Source organism: Numida meleagris, chromosome 4 (assembly GCF_002078875.1).
Source record: "Numida meleagris isolate 19003 breed g44 Domestic line chromosome 4, NumMel1.0, whole genome shotgun sequence".
In the NCBI taxonomy this organism is placed as follows: Eukaryota; Metazoa; Chordata; class Aves; order Galliformes; family Numididae; genus Numida; species Numida meleagris.
Window position 1 is genome coordinate 43,284,359 of NC_034412.1, and position 23,060 is coordinate 43,307,418.

General features: G+C 37.8%; 1 protein-coding gene across 4 annotated transcripts in view; it reads left to right on the forward strand.

Moving 5' to 3' along the window:
* The window catches only part of DKK2 (dickkopf WNT signaling pathway inhibitor 2), a 161,051-nt gene that overhangs the window by 27,544 nt on the left and 110,447 nt on the right, over positions 1 to 23,060 (forward strand). Inside the window, exon 1 of one of the 4 annotated variants that reach the window (XM_021395769.1) lies at positions 10,366 to 10,423. The exons of the other annotated variants lie outside the window; for them this stretch is intronic. The gene's annotated coding sequence lies outside the window, so the exon portion shown is untranslated. Of the gene's footprint in view, positions 1 to 10,365; positions 10,424 to 23,060 lie in introns of those variants that run through there. 4 annotated transcript variants of the gene reach the window in all.

Here is a 23,060-nt window from a genome sequence, read left to right on the forward strand (position 1 = left end):
GCAACACTAGTATTTAGAACTGTAATGTACAGTCTGGAGCATTAGTAATGCAGACCTGATAGGCTTTGGCTTCCCGTTCAGTTAATGGAGAAAGTAGATGTGGCCATAAAACTAAGGAGAGTGGGAAGGTTGTAAGTATTATGAAGATATCAAGGATGAAGTGTCATACGTCATTAGCCATAATAATCAGTGGGATTCCAGGCAGACTGTAAGTCATGCACTGATTATTCTTGGTAATGAAAATATAAAGACAGTGCTAAAAAAAATTTTGCGTAAGCATGTTTTGCAAGTATCTGTGGAAGTAGATATTGTTTTGTGTTTTTAAAGAGATTTTTACTTGTGGTTTACCTGTGATTTCTGTAACCAATGCTGATTTTTGGTCTAATAGTCATGACATAAGAAAACAGGAGGGAGACTGTATGATAGAAATAAGTACTAAGGGAGTTTCTACTGAAGGGTGGCAGATCTTAATTTTTCTAGTGATGGGCAGCAAAGCTGAATTGAGGCACAAGTTAAACTGTGGTAGAATGCTTGTCTGCCAAAAGCTGTTATCATTCTTCTTTTCTCCTAGCATTGTGCAATTTCTTCTGCATGAGATCCACTGATGGCTACTACAATTCATCTTCATGAAATCTGAGCAGAAAGGTGTCTAATTTGTCAGTCACATTTTCAAGATTTGATTTGTATGGCACACTTGCTCTTGTTTACGTATAGACTGAGCACACACAATTGTATTTTTGTATCTAACTTAGAAGTAATGGTCCTATAAACTAATTATTTGAAATAGGAGCAACCTGGTGTTGTGACATTGGATAGTACTGAAGGGAAACGATCTGGATTCCATTTTCCTGGCTGTATTGTGTACATGTTAATGAACCTGCCTAATCCATTGAAAATAAGTTTAAATTTTCCCTTTCGAGAAAAAGCAGTGAATAACTTTTGTTTTGTTTTTCCTATATTCAAGAAAATCTACTTTCAAACTTTGTCTAACCTAGAAATACTGGGCTTGACTTTCCCCTGCTCTCCATTCTGTATAGCTATTACCCTTTGTGTGAAGCGGTTTTGATATATTAATGTGTCAGAAACTGTGGCATTTAAGATCTATTTGTCAAGCGAATAGATTATGGATAAATCTTATCTATAAACTTTGAACATAGCTACTGCTCAACAGAACCTCACACAGAGCCATAATATTGAATTAATGGCATAAATACAGTTACAGAATGTACAACCCCCAAAACTGAGTTCAAACAAAGACACTCGACACTGATAAGTTGCTGATACGTTTGCTGGGTTAAATAATTCTTTGTACTACCACTGAAAGGAAATGGAGTAAAAAATCCTATCAGAGCCCATTTTGTGTTATCAGCATACATTGCCAATCAAAAAATGGCTTTAATATACAGAAGATTCTTAGAATAAGTGTTCATAAACCCTGTACCAAGTAACAAATAGTATGCTATGATGTACAGTTGAAACTTAGAGCCTGACACAAATCCCAGAAGCACACATTCCCAAAACAAGTACTTTCCAGCAAATGCCAAACAAAAATAACTTTTCAGCATAAGATGTCTCTGGAGCATAGCAAAATACCAGCCATCTTACAACAGTTACGCAGGAGAAAGTTAGTAAATAGTCATCATAATCTCCAACTTCTTATGAAGACCCAGCCAATAACCATCATGCCTAGGTGGTGGTGAGAAGAACAAGATTATTTTCATCTTTTGTATGTGACAAATTCCTCTGTTCTACAGATTAAATGAAATAAAGCCCTTCACTGCATCTGGCATAATAAAGTTATGCCGTTACCCCCTTCCATTCCAGATGAAGCAGTCAGAATTGAACACTTCTCCCTTACAGCTGCTGCTGCTTCTTTTGATCAAAATTGCTCTGTGTTCTCAGTAACTGTAAATCTGAAGGAGGAAGTGTTTTTAGGAGACGGAATAGACATGCATCACCCTCTTTGGTAAGCGTTCAAGGCTTTCTATACTCTGGTGTTTGCAAAAAAACCCTCTGCATATTTCAAGGTCTCAGATGTTTTTCCTTATTAAAGGGATTTTCCACAGCAAAATCTACAAGTATATCACGAATACCATTCAAACCAAGTGAATTGACAGTAAGAGTTCAAACAGAGCAAAACCAAGATTTTTTTTTAGAATCTTAATACAATTCACATTACTAGGCTCTGTTTTGAGCACAATCTACAAAGGAATAAATTACACTTAAACTATTAGGGCACCGGAGTTTTTTAGGAAGAGGAAAGCATCCATCCTATCTAAGAAATCAGTTCCACCGAATTTGTTCCCCTGACAAATTGTCTGGGAAAACAAGTCTATTAGGATTCTTTCAAGCTAGCAGAGTTTTACTAAGACAGGTTCCTTTTTAACTGAATAACATTATGTACATTATTTCAATAGAAGTTAACCTAAAACATTCAGGTAAGATGTGTTCAGAGCAAGTGCTGGTACATAGGCTGCATTCCCAGATAACTCCATTCTTCTAAAAATTTGTGGCCGTGATGCTTTCCTTTACTTGCCACTGTAGGACCACCTCAAGTGATTTTTCTGGGTCTGAGATTATGGGTACATGCTATGAGCTGAATGAAGATAGAATCACAGTTCGGCAGTGGCTTGGACAGAGGAAGATGAGAAGAAAGCACTTTGTATAGCCTTACAGATTTGCATTGGGTAGCTTGGATCTCAGAAGGTCCCAGCTCAAAGAAATTTAAAATATCTTGCCGTATCTTCACCCAAGTCACCATTTTGAAGCCCACTCACTTTACATAAAGCATTTCAGTCTGAGCAGGAGATTAAATTGAGACAGGAAAATAGCAATGTTTGAGGATCTCATAGCATTAGGAACATAAATAGGTGTTATGTTTCTCATTGATTTGTGCATGAGAAGACCTTTTCCCACTTGCACAGTGTAACCTGGGGAAAAAAATGTTTCTGTGACGCTAGACCTGGTAATCCCCCTGGTCCCAAGAATATGATTATTATGAATTTCCTTTTGAGTCTGTAGGATCAAGTGTACTTCACTTCATTGCCATTTACTCGTTGGCTGCCATTTACCCACTGGCTTTCTTGGCTATTGCTGGTCACTAAAAGATTCTCCTTCCACATGTGATTCTTGGGATACCAACTGTCCAGTCCAATCCATTTGTTCAAATACTGTTCTGTTACAGCCTGGTAGTTTTTGGACAGCCTAGGATGATATGGAGGGAAGCTGAACACTTGTTCACAGGTCCTGCTTCACTCTCCCATCTCCCATCTCATTGTTTGAAGAATTAGCCCACTATCTATAGCTTGATAGAAATATGAAGACACTATTTGGAAGAGACAACACAGTTAAAAGCTGTTAAAAGTTAAAAATGTAGGCCATGGAATGTAAGAAAACATCAGGTATTTTGTAACAAAATAAAACCTACACAATCTCTCTTTGATTTGAATAGATTGCTGTAGGTCATTGCAGATTCTTATTTCCTCTATTTTGTGTTCCTCAAGTTGAGCTTCTCCAAAAGCATTCCTTTCCTGTGGCATATCTGAGGTTTTATAGCCAACGTGTTTTTTTCAGTCTTTCAGAGACACCATTCACACTCAGTCTCCTCTCTTTTCTCTCTCAGTAATGTAAGTAGGTTGCTCTGAGGGTAATGTCTCCTATTTATTTCCACGGAAACTACAACAGATAAAAAGAGCACAATACCACTATTTGATAGAGCAAATTCTTAGCTACAAATCACTATTTTTTCAACATAGTCATCACCATTAGCTATGCATTTTCACCAGCAATGAACAAGAGCCTGTATGCTGCATTCATACAAATCTGCACCAGCTGAAGTGAACCCACTGTTGTCACTGCTGAAACGCACCACCCACTGCCTCACTGTGCTCACATCCACTGTTTGGTCTCCATAAACATTCAGCAAGTGCTGATGAATGTCAATGGGTGCCATTTTTTCCAAAGTGAGGAATTCAATGACCATTCAAAGGCCATTAGTTATAAGCCTTGATCAGTTTTCTGGGATGCAAAGTCATATAACTACAGAGGACTATTGTGTACATGGAAGACCACACAGATGCATAAAATTTCAGCTGATCTGAGCTGACTTTGAGCATTCCATCTTTCCAGTGACATTTTGTCTGAAACAGAAGAAAGGAGTGTTTCATATTAGAAGGAGTTCCTGCTCTGGTGTGAGGAGGAAAAAGATGTACCCTTCACATAATGTTATGCTGAATGTAAAATGCTGGATGACTTATCCGTTTATAATTTGAAATTGCAGCCAATTGTAAATGTTTTGCCTGAAATCTTCATTGTGATGATTATTCTGAAAAAAACTTCCTTTGGGGATTTTGAATTTTTGGTTAATCCAAAGTGTTTAAATTATAACATCTGCTTCTGATGTTGTGGGCCAGCATAATAAAATGGGAGGCATTACTTTTTGAGCAGTCCTTGTAATTGTCTCTGGCTTTGACATGAGGCAGTTTTGAAACTCCTCCCATTAAAGATAGTCCTATTTCCCTGGTGCACTGAGAGCCCCTTTGACAGGCTCTTCACCTCCTTCTGTACCTGTCTGGTCTGCATAATATTATCTGGTTTATTCTCATTTTGCTTCTTGCTGTCTTACATTTCAGTATGAAGTATTTTCATCTGGGTGCAATAAAATAATAGGATGCTTGGATGAAGAGTTTGGGAAAACAAGCACCCAGTATTTTTCCTAAAAATTTACCTAATGTAAAGTGAGACTAGCAATACATATAAGAGGATTCCATGTTCACCTCAGAGATCTAGGCTAGTTTACCAAATTCAGTGTTTTGTTTCTGTCAGCGTTCAACATTCAGTGCTTCAGGAGAAGGTGGAAAACAAAGAAAACGCTATGATAGAAAATATCTAGTGAAATCTATGCTTATATCTCTGTGTAATTTCGGATAGTGAAGTTAGCAATTCATTGAAAGTCATCAAAGAATAAGGTTGTGGAGACCACACTGGGGATGGGAATCTATAGAGACAGAAGGTGAGATCAAGGTTTCTGGAGAAATCTAGACTCTGAGAAGCCACAAACTTAAAAGGAATACACAGAACTTGTTCTAATGCTCCTTAACTGAATGTTTCATTTTGACTGCTGTGATCTCTGTCAGCTGGGAAATGGCGCATTTCATCTTTTATTGGAACAGACAAACACATTTTGAAGAAGTTGAGTAAAATAATAAGTAATCGCATTAAAAGGAGTCTTTGAGGTGTCATCTTCCTGCTAGTTTTCTTTTGAACTTTGTGACCTTGAAAGATTCTGGCTTTACCATATCTGTTATTGAATCTTTAGATGAATTGGCCTCAAAACAGTCAGCTCTGATGATCAGAAGTGGATGACAGTCCTGCTCTTGTTCTGTTATTAAATCTAGACCTGGAAGAATGTATGACATAAGGAGATGAAGGCTCCTATGTCACGTTGGAAATTGTTCTTCAGCTTCACTTGTCCTTCTGGCTTTGTCATTGATATCAGAAGCTTCTGCTGATTAGCATTATAGTCCAAGGAATAAAGCACAGTCTTAGATGCCAGAGATTAAGAGTGCTGAGTGACCAGACTCACCAACTTAAGCAAGGTGGGATTTCTGTACATCTGTTTTGCTACATACACCATTGCCAGAGACACCGTGCATTTATTCATTGCAGGAAGTTCTTCCTCTGACAAGCTAGGCAGAATCAGTTTTGTTTCTGTTTTACAATGAGGAAATTTTTTGTACAAGTCTCTCATCCTAGACTATAGCTGCAATTTGTATGTGCATTGTACATGCACGATATTTTAGAAACTGCCCAGTTCTGCTTCCAAATTAAGAAATATATTCACCTTTCTATTTAGGAAATGGATAGTGAATCTATCTCAGTGATTAGCACTGATTTCAGTGATTATGATGTCATTGTGTTGGCTCTTGTGCTACTTTGAACATGTAAGACACTAAGGGGAGCCCACTAGTTTTCTGGAAGGCAAAGGTCACAACTCAGAAAGAAGAGAAGAATTTTTCAAGTCCAGTCTGAATACAGACTCTGCAAAGGCTAGAGTTCTTTGAGTTGAAGGCTAGGCTCTGACAGTGAATAGGACATAAGCCAAGAGTAAAGTGGTGGGACAATGGTTAGAAAAAAGGAGGCAAGGTAAGAGAAGATTTAAGATATTTTCATTTACGTAAAACAATACAATTCTTTCTTGTAGATGTATTGTTTTCATGCAGAATGGATGCTTATTTTCTTTTCTCAATTTCTTCATCTTCATGATTGCAAAAAGACTATTTCATCCCAGATTTTACTCCTTTTTTAAAAATTCTGTCTCACTGCAGATGAGTCTTGTGGATCTGGATGTTTTATGTATTTGATGTAGTACTACAAGAAGAGCAATACAGCTGATTTCATGATAGCAATTTCTTAATCTATTTCTACTTTATTTATCCTACAACAAAACATTTTAGCTATTTTAGAATAATTGAATGGAATAATATTTTAGAATAACGAAATGACATGATTACTTTTTTTAAACCAAAAAGGTAGAGCCTAAGTTTAGGCACATTTAGCAACAAATATGCTCAAGTATATGAACATGAATTCTTTTTCATCTTCAGTATCACAGACTTACTTAAGCATAAGAAGAGGCTAGATTAGCATTATTATGTCTATGTAAATGACTTATGGCACTTTTTTCATCTTTTTTTTTTCCTTCTCAGTATAATGCCTATTACATAACTATCATGTAGAAATTTTTAAGAAAATATGTAACTATCAATATATTCATTGTTGTGTATATCATCCCATTTATGAGTTTCACATCACAACTTGTAAGGTAAAACACACTCACCAGATTTGCAAGAACACAGACCTTTACAACTAGCTTTGATCCACAGAACACTCAAGTGGTTCCTGCAGAAATAAAGTATTTGCTGGCAAAGCCTGGAAAAGACATATTTTATATGTGCAAGAGGGGGAAATCTGACCTTAAACGGTAACTGACATTCATCTTCAGCATTTTTGGTCCCTTTAAATCATTTATTCTCTAATCCAATCTTAATCCGTGAAAACAATTTTCTTTTAACGTCTCTTCTCCCTTGCCTTGAAAATGGACTTGTGTACATGAAGGTACAGCAAGTTATAAAATACCTAAATGTTTAGGATCATGTCTTGGTTTCATCTGGGATAGAATTTTTCTTCAGAGTGTCTGGTATGTTGCTATGTGTTAGTTCTAGGAGAAAACAGTGCTGATAATGCACTGATGTTTATAGTTGCTGCTGAGTAGTGTTGTATAGAGCCAAGACCATTCCACTTTCTCAGCTCATGCTAATGAAAGGTTAGGAGGGGACAGAATTAGGACAGCTGATGTAAACTGGCCCAAGGGATATTCCATACCATATGATATCATGCAAAAGGAGTTTTGAAGGGGGTAGGAGTTTGTCTCACTCTCTTTTGCTGCTTGAGGTGGCAAGCTGGGAATTAGCTGGATGGTGATGAGCAATTGCTTGTGCATCACTTCTTATATACATTCATGTATATATATATATATATATATAATGATTATCCTTTTCTTTATCTTTGTAAATAGTTTTATTTCAACCCACAAGTTCTACTTGATTTTTTCCTTTTGATTCTCTCCCCGATCCCACTGGGAAGGGGGAGAGTGAGCAAATGACTTTGTGGTGCTAAGCCATCTGCCAGGTTGAACCACAACTGATTATTATAACATCACTGCAAAATTACACCGTACACGTTTCCAGTGTATTTACTGAAGGGATAACTAGCTTTAAAACCAAATGGCATATAATATTTGTAAGTAACAATAACTATTAACAGTACCTTATTTTTCAATTTATATTGCTGACATTCAAGGAACATATCAATATTTTATGTTTCCATACAAAGTCACCAGCTAACTATTTCTAATGGGGTCTATTACAGTTCCACCATAAAAAGATCTGTATTCCATAACAGATGTAATCCGTATCAAGCCTCACCCTCCCCACAACAGTGTTCAGCTATGTTATTTTTTTAATATCCATCTCATACTATCAGTTTGAAAATCATGCTGTTGGTTTCTACTCCCATGGTTTTATAACTGATCTCTAGTGATTAGATATCATAGATCATAAAATGGTTTAGATTGGAGGGAACCTTAAAAATAATCTATTCCCTTAATGAGTCCTGTGGCTAGAATGCCAAGGAGTTGCCTCCCTTATATAAGGAGTAAACAGTGATTTACACACGTGCTTTTGAGGGATCAGAGTTAAATCTGTTGCTTTCCCTCCTTGATATTCTAGAAACTAGCAAATTCCTGGTTGCTTCTACTCTAGAACCAGCAACATTGTTCAGGATTTTATAAGAAAAAATTACATGACAGCACAGTTGACAGATTTTAGAATAGCGTTGTGGATAGTTATATTCGTACTCAGTTTTCACTGCCACGTTTCCCTGACTTCTAACCCTTAGAGATGCACCGATCTTGAGCTTGGAAGAAGTGCTGTTTAAGTGTCAACCAGCTCTCATGGGCCCCCTTACCTTTTAACACTCTAGTCTATGAGATGCCTCCAAGTAGATCTTGAAGAAGTCAAAGCTGGCTCTCCTGAAGTCCAGGGTAGCAATTCTACTTATTGCTTTGCTTCTTCCACACTAGATCTTGAACTCCACCATCTTGTGATCTCTGCATCCCAAGCTTTCCCCAGTCATCACATCCCTGACCAGCCCTTCCCTGTTAGTAAAAACAGAGTCAAGTAACATATCCCTCCTCATCAACTCCTCCACCACCTGTGTCAGAAAGTTATCAGTGCATTGCAGGATCCACCTGGACCTTGTGTGCCTTCTTTTACTGTTCTAGTGTTTCAAATGAAGAAAAAAAAAATTAGCGTGATCAGGACAGCAAAATCATCCTAGATTTTAACTAGGATTTGACAAATAAAATTCTTATGTCATAAAAGCTTTTTGTCACAAATATCCATAGGAAACTGAACGTGTGGCAGGGAAATTTAGTCTGTAAAAAAAGACAACCAAAAGTGGTTTCAGTGGTCTAATCTGAGGGTTATTACTTTGCCAGGTGGAAAACTTGACCTCTTTCAACCATTTTTTGTTTTCTTTGTTTCTTTCTTTTTCTATTGCTTTGTATTTCTGCATACTTACTACCAGTCTTCTTAATCTAGAATCTGCTTGAGTTCTGAACCTGTTACTAGAATGACAGGTAGGCAGGGACATTCACTGGGGAGAGGTTTTCCAAGGCAAACAAATGGTTAGGTAGACAGTGGGTTACATGAAGAGAATTCTGCTGAGGGGAGTAGCTGGAGTTAAAATGCAATAGGAATACTGCTGTGTTGTATGTAGCCTTCAGCCCAGGGGCATCCCTGGCTATTTGATACAGACTCTGCTGTATGCTTTGTAGAAGAAAGCGCAGGTTTGTCTCAGTGGCCAAAGACAAATGGAAGACTAAAACTGAAGAGTTTTCCAGGATAAGGAAAAAGGATGGCCTATGAATCAGCTTGAGGTAACTACTACCTACATATGCCTCTCAGAAGCATGTGCAGAGAAAACAGAACTTCACAGAATAGAAGAGATGGCTGGATAGTAAAAAGCTCACTACCCATGATCCTGGTCATGATTTCTGATGTATTGGCAGTTACTGGAAATGTTGCCAGGACACATTATCCAGCACAAAAGAACTAGGAAAGCACAGAGTAGTCTGTGCAAAACATACATTTTAAAAACATTCTATTAGCAGATACATTTAAAAAAAGTATTTGAAAATGCCCTGTAAATGTCTTCATAAACTTCAGATTCTACCCTCATTTTGCAGGTGAAAGAAGTAATATTTGGAGCAATTCAAATATAATTTGGTTTTGGTCATAACATCTAAAAAGCAAAGGAAACAGAGGGTTTCTCAGTCTAGCCAGAGGAGGAAGAGTTGTCTTCATTCTCCTTTTGCCAAATAGCTCACAGGGTAAGGAATGCTTTGAAGATATTTTCTTCTGCAAGTGTGATGTAACCAACAAGCTGAAGTAGTATAAACAAACAACTGAGAAACTGTGGTTTCTAGAGGGTAGAAGTTGCATGACCTCTCCCAGCAGGTAACACCAGAGATACTGCCTTGCTGTACTGACCTGCTCAACTCTTCTGCTCAATCTTCTGACACAGTGGGGAATGGCTAACTCCCAGGCTTGGAGGTTTTGAATTAGAAAGACAGGGAAAACATCCCCGTCTGAACGTCTAAATGGTATCCCAAAACACCTGCAGGGTAGCAACCAAGGCCTTTGTAGCACCTTTTGGGTAAGAACAGATAGTTTTCATCTGGTGAGGGAAGACCAGGTGTTCCTCATCTCCTTTAATGACTTTCAGCTGCAGCCAGGGTTGTGAGTGCTGCTGTGTGGGAGGCTGAGCTGCTAGGAGAGTCTTCAGATGCACGCCAGAAGAGGTTAGTTGGTTTTTACTTTTCTTTTGCTTTAGTTTAGTTTTTCTGGTTTTTTTTTTTTTTTTTTGAGTGATGGAAAGGCAGCTTTCTCTTTTTATGCTATGGAACTGACTTAAGCTCTCTTTGAGACTAATTGTAGAAAGATAGCACTTGAAGGTTCTCTATTAACAGGGGCTCAAATTTGGCTTAATCCTGGGCTTTGCTGTATGTTTCTGAAGGCCAGATTCCATCCTCTTACATATGTGTTAATTATTTGAGTCTTTCTAGTGTTTAGATATAACAGAGAAGGGAAGTTAGCCAGACATTACATTTTATTTCCCTTCTAGTCCTGTGTTTTGTCATTTTTTTGTGATTGACTGGAAGGAGTTTAAAGAGGATGCATTAATATTTAACTGTGCTGCAACAATTAATTGATGTTTTTAAAGTTCTCTTTCATTCAGGCTGGTCTGGATTTCCCCATCCTAGTTTATTTTTGATTATAGAAATTCATTTCGGTTAAATCATTCCTTTATCGGCAGGATCTGCCCACATTTTGTTAGACTAAATAGCTCCAGAAACCACAGTGTTTTTTCCAATTGCTTTGAATCAAAGTTGCATTAAGGAGAAAAAGGGAAAAAAAAAAAAAAACTTTTGCTGAAATTGGGCTGGATTTTGTTAATAGGGAAACAATTATATTAAGGAGTTTTTAATTTGTAGCTGTGATGCTGTGCTAGTCACTTAAAGTTTCATCTCTGTTTTGAGAACAGTCTATCCTGTTTCTCAGGTTTTATCACTTATGGTTTTGTGTGTGCCCATGAGCTGGAAGCTTCCACCTGCTCTGTCCATTTGTGACCCTCTAGATTAACATCAGTGTCTATTAGATTTTTTTTTTTTTTTTTGGTGCTTTATAAAGCTTCTAGCTTTTGGCAGGTAGATCTACCAGGTTAGAAATGAGAAAAAAAATTAGCTTATTTTGTCCAGCAGACAAAATTGTTTATGATGTTGATATGTCTGCTTTTACTGAATTGCTTCATGCTGATACACAAGATAGGTTATGTTTCCTCATGGAAATGATTGTTTTAAGTATCCTTCACTGGGCTTGTTTCATCTTACTCATAATTGTATATGCCACCAAATGCTGGATGTTGAGGGAGGGAACTGAAATTTGAAGTTGCGTGGTTGTAAAATAGGGTAACCTTAGGTTTTTGGGTTTTTTTTTACAAATTTTTTTTATTTTGCAAATTACTCCAACAATAGAAAGGGAGGTGCAAACTCATTTTAAGACCGCTTTATTTATAGCTCTGTGTCAAAGAAATGATATGAGACCCTAAGGTTAGTGAGGAGAAGGATGTTGCAGTGAGATTAAAAAGCTTTTTTTTTTTTTTTTAATATACCCATACTACTACAGTCCCATGTACTGTGCCAACATGTGGAAAGCTGATACCAATATTTATAGGGGTATTTTTCAACTCTAGGCTTCTGTTCCTGCCAGTAATTGCATTCAAGTATTATGTGCTGGATTTACAGGATTGCTTCTCAACTCTTGGGAACAGGCAGATGTCATAAAGCAGAGCACCCCTATGGTTATGTATTTATTACTTTATTTGCTTCTCAAATGCTTTTCTAATTCTTGGTAAATAAATGTGTTGGTTATGTTCTGAAGCCTACAAATCTCACTCATTTCACTGTGTATCAGGTTAGTTCCTATGTAAGTCTGCATTCCTAACCAGCATCCCATGCATTTCTCATACTAATGGTCCCAGTTTTTGAATTACAGAATTGCTGAAACATTTTTACAGTTTCATGGGGCCACAGATTAAATAGTGTATCTATTAAAATGATTCCACCCCATTATTTTGTAACTCTGATTACTGTTTTAGCCAATGAATAAATTAGCTAAATTACTGAACTATACACTGTACTAATTCTTAAAATTTATTCCAGGCAAGAAAGAAATGACATTAAATGTGTTTAAGACTGAATCTGTAATGCATTAATATATCAGTAGAGTGAATTCAGGAACCCACCATTCAAAAATTATCTATAAAGGCTTCAAATTCACTTATCTTTATGGACTTCTGCTTCTGCATGAAATACTCCATACTGCTTAACCTCTGGGGTTGGCATTCAGAGAAGAGGGAAATGCTAGATGGAAAGTATTCAAAAGAATTTACTTTCAAAAATTCTTTTTTCTTGTATATTTCTGGGTACAGTCCTCTTATCTTTGATTACCCCTTTTAATTTAGATTGCAGGTTGGGAAAGGGAATAAAGAATCATCTTGTTGTACACTTCATGGTGAGTCTGCGGTTCTCAGGCACTGGCTCTGCCTTGGGGTAACAGTGTAATCTCATAGCATATCCTGAGTTGGAAGAAATCCACAGGGATCATTGAGTCCAACTTCTGGCTCCTCACAGGACCACTCAAAATTCAAACCATATTTCTGAGAGCGGTGTCCAGACACTCCTTCAACTCTGGCAGCTTGGGGCTGTGATCTCTGCCCTGGGGAGCCTGTTTCATGCCCAGTGCTCTCTGGTGAAGAACCTAACACTCAACCCAACCCTTCCCTGAAGCAGCTCTGTGCCGTTCCCTTGAGTCCTGTTGCTGTTACCAGAGAGCAGAGCTCAGCACTGCCCCTCTGGTCCCTGTGAAGAGGTCTCCCCACAGCTCCTGTGCTTTGGGCTGAGCAAACCCAGGGACCTCAGCTGCTCTTGAAAACGTCTTCCCTTCTAAGACCCTTTACTGTCTTTGTAGTCCTCATCTGGAGGCTCTCTAGTTGCTTTATGTTCTTCTTACATTGTAGTGTGCCCAAGCTCGCACACTGTGCTCAAAGTGAGGCCACAGCAGCATGAAGCAGAGCAAGATAATGCCCTTGACTGGCTAGCAGTGCTCAGACTAATGCACCCTAGATTATGTGACCCACCACTCAGGAGAAAAATTCTGTCCTGCAAAACAGCCTTCTGTTGCATTAGCCCTAGGTAATACTATGTGGGAAACATGCAAGCTGTGAATTTCTTCCTTTGATAGTATTTCTAAGAGATGGTCTGTTCAGGTGGAGGAAGCAGAAATCCCTGCATGCAAATGAATGAACTGGGATATAAGAAGGTGTTTTTGTACCCACAAGCACACAAAGGGTTGTGATTTTACTGAGAGTTGTTTGAAACAGCAGTTTCACAGGTGAGAGGGATCTGAGCCCAAATCAATAGAATGTGTGTATGGCACCTGTAGAGCATTGCTTTTAAGTGTTTTTTATTTTTAAAAAGCTCAAACCCAGTTTTAATCTAAATGTACCTCTATTTCCTTTGTTTGTTTACACAAATGGTGTATCAGTTCTGTAATGCTGCACAACAGAACACCGAATCCTTCCATTCCCTGCACTTACTCCCCTAGATTCAGATATGGATCTAAAAACCTGTGAACCATATTCACCCTCAGATTTGAACCCTAAGTCCATGTATATGAAACGTGTGTGTATATATGAATTTATACAATTCCATATTGGTGCATAATTCTCAAACTCTAAGAGGAAGAAAAAGATATAATCTACATCTTTAGCTAGGGTTGGGTATGCCCTACTGTGAAGGGAAGAATGCTTACAACTTGTGATGTATCTAAGCTATTTAATTAAAATCAGTTTATACGTGCAGAGCAGTAGATTTGCAGCTGAGTAGACTTTGGCTACTGAATGTATCCTAGGACTCTGTCAGTCCACTGCACGATTCTGCTTTGCTGCACTGGTTGAGATAGAAATGGCTGCTTTGGGTGTATCTAAAAGATACCTGTCATGGCACAATACTAACATTCTTTATTGAAGTTTCTATCTTATAAACTCTTAATATTGTGTTAAACCTTACAACACTAGGCTTGTCCTTGAGATTCAGTGCTTCTTAAATATATATGGATTTGCCTTCTGGATGTTCATTCTTCCTCTGCCTTGAGAATAGTTCTTGCTACATGATCAGCTTCTAAGACACTGCTCTTGCTCCTGTGGTGCTTACCCTCTCTTTCAGCTCTAAGAGCCTCCCATATATAGAATCATAGAATTAGCTAGGTTGGAAAAGACCTACAAGATCATCCAGTCCAATCATCCACTTACCACCAATAACCCCACTAAACCATGTCTCTCAACGCTATATCTAAATGTTTCTTGAACACCTCCAGGGACAGTGACTCAACCACCTCCCTGGGCAGCCCATTCCAGCGCCTGACCACTCTTTCAGAAAAGTAGTGTTTCCTAATGTCCAGCCTAAATCTCCCCTGGCGCAACTTGAAGCCATTCCCCCTTGTCCTGTCACTAGTTACAAGAGAGAACAGGCCGACCCCCAGCTCACTACAACCTCCCTTCAGGTAGTTATAGAGAGCAATAATGTCTCCCCTGAGCCTCCTCTTCTCCAGACTGAACAATCCCAGTTCCCTCAGCTGCTCCTCATCAGGCCTGTGCTCCAGACTCCTCACCAGCTTTGTGGCCCTCCTCTGAACACGCTCCAGGGCCTCAATGTCTTTCTTGCAGTGAGGGGCCCAAAACTGGACACAGTACTTGAGGTGGGGCCTCACCAGGGCTGAGTACACAGGGACAATGACTTCCCTACTCCTACTGGCAACACTGTTCCTGATACAAGCCAGGATGCCATTGGCCTTCTTGGCCACCTGAGCACACTGCTGGCTCATGCTCAGCTGACCATGATATCATCAGTTTCTTGTGTATCAGCCATGTGAAAATTGCTGGAAATATTTAGGATTAAGTGCTCCAAACAAAGGAGCAAAAGGCTTTGTTTTATATGGTTTGTTACTACTCATAACCAATTATCTTCTGTCTATGGAAATATTTTTCTAGGACAATTTTGAATGAGTTTTAATTATGGAGTTAGCTGGATAAAAATTGGATATTATATCTATCTTCCATGCATTTTTTTTGTATTTGCTCTCAAATGTGGCCCGTGAAGAAGAGGGGTGGAAGAATATATTAATAAAGACAGATAAAAGCAACAGTGCATGGAAAATTTTGACCAAACAATTTCCAAGACAGATAATGATGACTTTGTATATTTGTTATGTGTAAATTACAGATAAGGCAAAAATCTTAAACTTGAGAAAAGGTGCTGTAACTGGAAATGGTGGATTGAAAAATGGTGGAAAATTCTAGACAAAACATCTTGGAAGAAAAATGATGAGGTGGATCAGACTGTGGAATTGTTTTTCCTGACTAAATCCTGTCATTTGATGTCTTTCCTTATTTTTAAGCAGGGATGTAAAAAAAAATAAAATTGAATGTGTATGGAAAAATCTTGCACAATCAGGGATGTGTTGACCTGATCTGGAATTTAAAACATGGTTATAAAGTTAGCAATTAAATGAAATTTTGCTGTGATGTATTTTACCACTTAAACTGAAGGTTTTAGGAGTTCCAGGTTGCATTGAACTCCTGGAACAAGCCCAGAGGGATTGTGACTTATGCAGATGTACCTGAATTGTAGGTGAAGTAGATTTATACCACAAATGCTGTAGCTGTATTCACACTACAATATGCCTGGATTTATGCCGCTGCCTCTTGGAGTGCCTTGGTTAACAAGGGCATTTCTATGCTTATGTGGTTATGCTGGTGGGGAACCCAAGACGTACCAAGAATATGTGTGTTCCTTTGCATAAATTGGTGGCCTAAAATGATAATCAGAGTTATGCCTACTTGTTTTGGCTGAGTATTAACAAGATCTGGTTGGATAAACAGATAAATTAATATATTGATTGACAGAAAGCTTCCTAGGTTTGATATAGGGGAATCCCACTCTCCCTCCTCTCCCAGTTTCACATCATGCATCACAAAGAAGGTAACTGTTCCCCTAAACTGTTTCAAATGTGGTAAGATCCTTTTCCTTTGGTCATGTGGTACCTGATAACATAGTTCGTCATGCATAGTTGTTCTGTACCTGTTTTCCTGGAAGCTACAACAGGCACAAACAGTACAATAATACTAATCAATAGAGCAAATTCTCAGCTCCAAAAAACTCTTTTTCAACATACTCACCACTGTTAGCTATGCATTTTTGCCAGTGATGAACAAGAGCCTGCATGCCGTGCTTGTATGAATCTGTGCTGGTAGATGTGACCCACTGTTTCACAGCTTCTGCGGAGGTGTCAGTGCTGAAAAACACTTCCCACCATCTCTCTGTGCTCATGTCCCCTGTTTGGTGTCTACAAACATTCAGTGAGTGTCGATGAATGTCAACAGGTGCCATTTTTTCCACATGGAAAAAACACCTTTGCTTCATCCACACTTCTATATCAGACACCATTTTGTCAGACTGCCCCTCTGCTGCCTTCTGTCACACAGCTGTCCACAACCTGGATCAGAATATTGGTGGGAAGGTTGAACCTCTACTGCCATACCACCAACATCCACCTCTGACATCGTGGGCCAACATGATAAAATAGGAGGCATTACTTTTGGAGCAACCCTGATAGACAGAACTTTCTTAAAAGTGCTAAAGAAAGAAGATTGTCAAGAATTATGCTATTCCAGGGTTCCCATTCAAGAGCCTTATACAGAGAAAGAGCTGATCACCTTCCTCCAGACAACCCTATGACTTATTCCTCATGTTTTGAGCATTTTTTTGGTATTGCTAGCCCTGTGTGAAATTTTTTTTGGCCACCTGTCAAGGTGTAGACATGGAAATATAGGACACTTTCTTTCCTGTCTCAAGTAGGAATTTTAAAACAGTAAGAAACAATTTTATTTTCCTAACACTTTAAGCTACTACCACTCATCCTTTCTTTGCCATGCTTTTTGATGCACTGTTCTTAACTTTCAGTACTCTTAGGTTTTCCCTGTCATTGTTATCCTGGTGAATATGCAGTTGTATGTGTGTACATATATATGTATATATGTATTTCTTTTGTTTGTGTGTACGTCTCTATAAAGGGCTTTGGTTCTGGTTATCTAACTTGGCTTTCCTGAAGATCTCAGCGCATGACATATATTGACATATATTAACCCACCTACTAATCTGGATGTTAAGAGCTAATTCCTGCATTTTAATAAGAAAGATTTATTTACATTAATTGCAGATGAGTTTTTTTTTTTTAAATCTGTAGTGTGATATTTCTGAAGATTTGGTTCAGGAAAACAGAAGAAAAGTAATTAGTTGTCATCGCAATAAGAGGATTGACTTTTATAGTAAGGAAAAAACAGTCTCTGTGTCCACATTCTTTGGGCTATTTTTTCTTTTTTCTCTCACAGGCATGATTTCCATGCTACATACCACAAGCAGTCCAACCCCACGAGCAAACCACATTTTGGAATTGGTCTATTTGATTCTCCAGTGTCACGTACAATGGGAGCAATAGAATAAAACACTCTAATCTCCATCTGAAATTAGCATCTCTTACTCAAGAATCTTTTTACTTTCCTTTGGATCCCCATGAAAATCAAGTTTGGAGAATAATGAACTTCAGGAAAAAGGTGGAGCTCGTTCACTGTTTCAGTGATTCAAACCCTGTCATAATAAGCTGACATTATTCAGTGTGCAGCACTGGCATAAACTTTTTTCCTTTTATAAATACTTCAGTTGTTTGTTACCACTAGAAGAAGAGATTAATTTACAAATTGTTCATCCTTCCTGTTCATCATTCCAGAACTGCTAGTCCACTTGTCTCTAGCTACTGTGTGCAATTACTGTACAGGCTGCCAGGAAGAGAAACATAATGAAATAGTGTGTTCTTCAATTAACAATGGCAGATCAAATGGAAAGTATTACTAAGAAGACATTTCTTAGCTTTTCTTCTCCAGAACACACAAAGTGTGTTTAGGAACAAAAACAGACACATCCTCTTCTGGTGCCTATTGTAGGGCACAGCTATTCGAAACAACCTGCTTAGGATAAGAAATAATCCTTACAGAAACTTAGCTCACTGTTAGGAAAGGCAAATTTGGTTCCCAATGCTTTACTAATTAACATGTAACTTTTATTGTATTTATCCTTCCAAATGCCTGGAGATAACAAGGTGCTATTTTTGATAGCGTCATGACGAGGAGGAAGAGGTGCAGAGATGTTGTAAGAGACTGTGTGAGCAGAGAATGGGACCAAAGCAATTCACAGTTCTGTACCTCAGAGGTGTTACTGGATTCTCTCCTTGCCTGTCTTCTCCTTCTTCCTGTAGGAGAAAATGATAGCACAGATAACACGGGTGCGTTAGTTGGGACTCAGTGTTTTATGTGAGGTAGGTATTTCCAGAAGCTTTCTCTTGGTAAACCTTGACCACATATATTCCGTGGTAGCTCCAACAATAATGAAGGAGATGATTTGGAATGCTTTAAAACATCGACTGAACATCAATTTTAAGTGACAAATACCAATGCCTGTAAACTTTTCATGGGCCAAATAGAGCTGTCCTAGAGGCATTAAGGCCCATTTGAAAGGGAAGGAAGGTCACAAGATTGGAGCACAACATTAAAAAGACTTCAGCTTCCGAGTCAGGAAGACACCTCTTTATGCTCTCTGCTGAATGTCGCTTCCTCTTGCATAAAATGTAGCGGTATTAGTTTGTGCAATTGTTTAAAACATGGGCTTCTGACAGAAAATGAAGACTATGTCTGAGAGAGAAAAGCCAAGGGCATATGCTTCTGCTGTTGAATTCATTGACTCAGGAGCTGCTACCCTCCTCTCTGCCTTTCCAGTTTCACACGCCTATCATCTTTCGTCTCATTCCAACTTTCAGGATAGTGGTCTATCCTGCTCCTGATTCCCTCCTCTTTGCTGGAACTCAGGCAGTTCTTTGTACCACAAAGAACTCGCTGGGGGGATCTATCTTGAATTTGTAGCAAAAGAGAATTTTGTTGCCTTTCTTATTTTGTAATTTTTCTGTCTACTTTAGAACTTGCAAACATGAGTGCTAGCAGTTTTGAATGACATTTCTGTTCTGTGGTTACATGTATGAAACTTTGTGTATTTGGTATAAAGCTCTGTATACAGCCCAGAGTCTGCTAGTGTCCTGTGAGATGTTTTGGAAGCTAAGTGAACTATTGTTATATTTCAAATCTCTAAAAGCTAGATCTATGGTCGTCCTTCCCACTGTCATATTTAGCTATTGTTTCTCTTTGAGTTTTCTCTAATTAGTGTGTGATTTGCTTAATTTGGATTTTAAAGTGAATAATGTGATTTTTTTTTTGGTTGGATAATACTGAGCAATTATATAGAAGTACCTACCTACAGATATATCCCATAGGTTGAAAGGGTAACAAACAATACTTCTGTAGATGAAAATCTGTATTTGTTATTACCCACCTGCAACAGAAAATTGCAGGTGAGCTGTGGAAAATGAAATCAAAAGAGTGCACACATGAGATTTTTCTAATAAAATCTTTCCAGAATCTTTTCTTCTATGGTTTGATCAACTCACTTTTTCTTTGTGGGTTAGTTTTTTCTTTGTTTTTGTTTTTAAATAATTAATGTTGCATCATTCCATTGGATAAGAAGAATCCACCTGCATTTTTAAGAATCTTTTTTTTTTTTTTTAAAGAATCTGTTTTAATCTGCAGTACAGTAGATGACCTCATTTACCATCCTTGTAGCTGAAAAAGGTCACCTGTTTATAATTTTTGCATTCTAGTGTTCCCTTAGTCAAATGGCCTAGATTACTCAAGTGATCTGTAACAACCTCTAGCTATTTGCTGTGTTCCTTTAGTTAATTCATGGTATTATGTTGGATTACGTGGTGTTCCAGTTTGATTGAATAACACTTCATAACTGTGGAAACTGCAGTATTTCAGTTCTTTGGAAACAATTTCTTAGTACTGTGATGCTTGCCTACCTTTATTCCTTAAATGTTTTTATTAACCTCTAGCAAATGAGTGACATAGAAGATGTACCTTAGGTATATCTTAAAACATTTCATCCTTGATGGAAAAACTGTAGATTCAAGGCGCATCACTTTAATCAGTGCCACTGGCAGTTAAAACAAGTTATGATTCATCAAAAGACTTTTAGCAAAATAAAGACATTTATAGTGGCTTAACTCCAAAAGCGTTGTTGTCCTTGCAGCTGTTGTTTTGTGCCATTTCATTTTTTTTTCCAAGAGCCATGCTATCTGCAGATAAGATACTTGAACATTCAGGAAGAATTGACTCTTCACTTATTAGGAATGTCTCTGTTTTTCCATTACTAAATGTTATATTATGTTCAGAGCTGTAGGGAAAAAAAAAACATTCGGATGAATATACATCAGAGCATATGATTAATGAAAAGCCAAGAACAAATATGAGTGCTTCCCTGAGTAGGGAATGAGTCTGACAAGCTTATCTGATATTTTTCCTCCTCTTTATCTCCTGGGATTCAGACATTATTGTTTACAAATCTGTTCTTTTGCTTGGTTATTGCAGCAGTAATTGTTCAGTGATTGAACTGGGGATTATTTGTCTTGTGTATGACTAGATTGTTTGTAATTACTCCAGGGAAACTGTTGGAAATGTGGAAGGTTTTCTAGTGTTGTCAGGATTCTGGGACCACTCCCATGAATGGGCTCCAGATGCCCAAGGACTCCATGCTAGAACTCTCCTATGATGGAGAGTTGTTCCTGGGTTCTGTGCTCTGCACAGGATGGGCCTACTCATTTGGAAGGACTCAAACAGTAATAGCAGAACCACATTTTCTAATAGTCTTGTATATGTTGAAGTATGATATATGTGGTGAAAAACACATGGTGGTGACAGATAAATACCAAGTTCAGGCAAAGTCTAAGTCTGGGTGTGCCATGAGGGTCTTGGGGAGTAGAAGATGGGTGTGCTACTGATGGACAAGCAAAGGGCTCAGGTTTTATTGTTGATCTTTCTACTTCAGTCAGCATCAATACCAATAAAGCAGATACTACTTGTGTTAATGCTGCTAGGAGAATTAGCATGCTTCAGATTCTACTAATTGTTCAGGCTGTGCTACCCATGCTAAAATCAACGCTCAGAATACAGATGTTGAGGTGTTTTCTCTATTACTGCTATTACAGAAATTAGAGCTTAAAAAACATATCAAAATGTAATCCATTTATTCCTGTATTCCAGAACAAGGTTGGCTCTACTTAAAATATTCTTTACAGATTCAGCTAGTTCTTTAACATCTCTGGAGATTGAAACAGTACAACTGTTTCCTACGGTATTTTTCAGTTGCACACGCTATCTTCCTGGCACACATACACAAAACCTCTTAGGTTAGGTAGTATTCACAAGTATAAGTGCCAGTGAGTTTCCTTACTATGGTATCCACTCACAAAAATTAAAATGTCAGTTGCTGATAAATCATCATGTAGAACATGATTTCTCTCCTTAGGTGTGAGTTTACTCTATTTAAAAGCTTCCCATATCTTGAAAATGCATTACTGAAAATGTAAATGCATATAATGCTGACCTAAATCTAGTTCTTGATGTATTTGTTACTGATACTTGTATTCCTCCCTCCAATTCATCTTTCAGTCACATTTGTGACCAAAAATTTCCATTCCATCTGCTCTGTGAGCATGGTTCTCCAACCATATAGCCCCATACATGTTTTCCTCAAAATAATCTGTTGAGATACCTGTGAAAAATAGGATAACTAAGGATTGCAGTAACTGGGATAAATAATAATTATAGGAAAAATATAAAGAAAATGTGAAACAGCATATTTATACAAAATCAGATGGATCGTGCTGATCTGCACAGGAAGTTGAGCAGCTGACGTTTTACAGAGACTAGAAGAATTATTTTTTCAGTGTATTTCAACAATACGTTTTTATTATACACAAAATGTATGTCAGGATAAAAGAAATCTTTATTCTGTTTCATGATTGGTGTTCCATGTGGTTTTGTTTGTTTTTCTTTCAATTTTTTTGTTTATAGATTTTAGGCAGCTGGAATTTGCATTTAAACCAAAATAAGATTTGTAATATAAAGTTGCATCCAGGAATGCTTGTGTAACTTATTTTCCTTTCTGTATCCTAGAAGGAAACATTTTTCACAAAAAAAAAAAAAAAAAGATGTTGTGGCCTCTTGTTCTGACTAATTACATTTTCTGGGCCATTTCTCCCCCCTTTCCTTTTTTTCCTACTTATTATGTGAAGAAGGTTTCATTGTTACATGTAATAAAATAATGACAGTTCATCTCCATCAGCAATACTAGATTAAACTTTGTGATTAGTATCTTTTGCTAAATGTGATAGAGATTGTGCACTGCTGAGCTTTTGTATATCAGTGCACAAACTATATACACACTGTTCAATAAATTATGGTTTATTTGAAATTTAGGTTTTTACTGTGATTTCCCAATTTTACCTATCAAAACTCCATTGCAGTTAGCCTTTTTACTTCATTGATTATAAGAACACATCTGTTAGATAATGAATGCGTGTATGTAAAAATATGGTCATAGATTGATCAGTGAAGTGGAGTCCTAGAGTATTCAAAAGACTTGGAATTTTTCAGCTGTTTTATTGCTTCTGGCTCCTTGGTCTTCTGTGTTATATAATATGCCAGAAAAAGAAGAAAATAGGGCACAGCCTGTCTTGCTGTGCAAAATTTGTAGGTTGAAAATGTTCAAATTAATAGATTTTTATTAGACACTGTCTCTCTGTTGACAGTGTAATACTAAGAAACAGCTCTTTGCAAGAAAGGCTCAAGGATGCTCCATCTGATGCCTGAATAAAGGA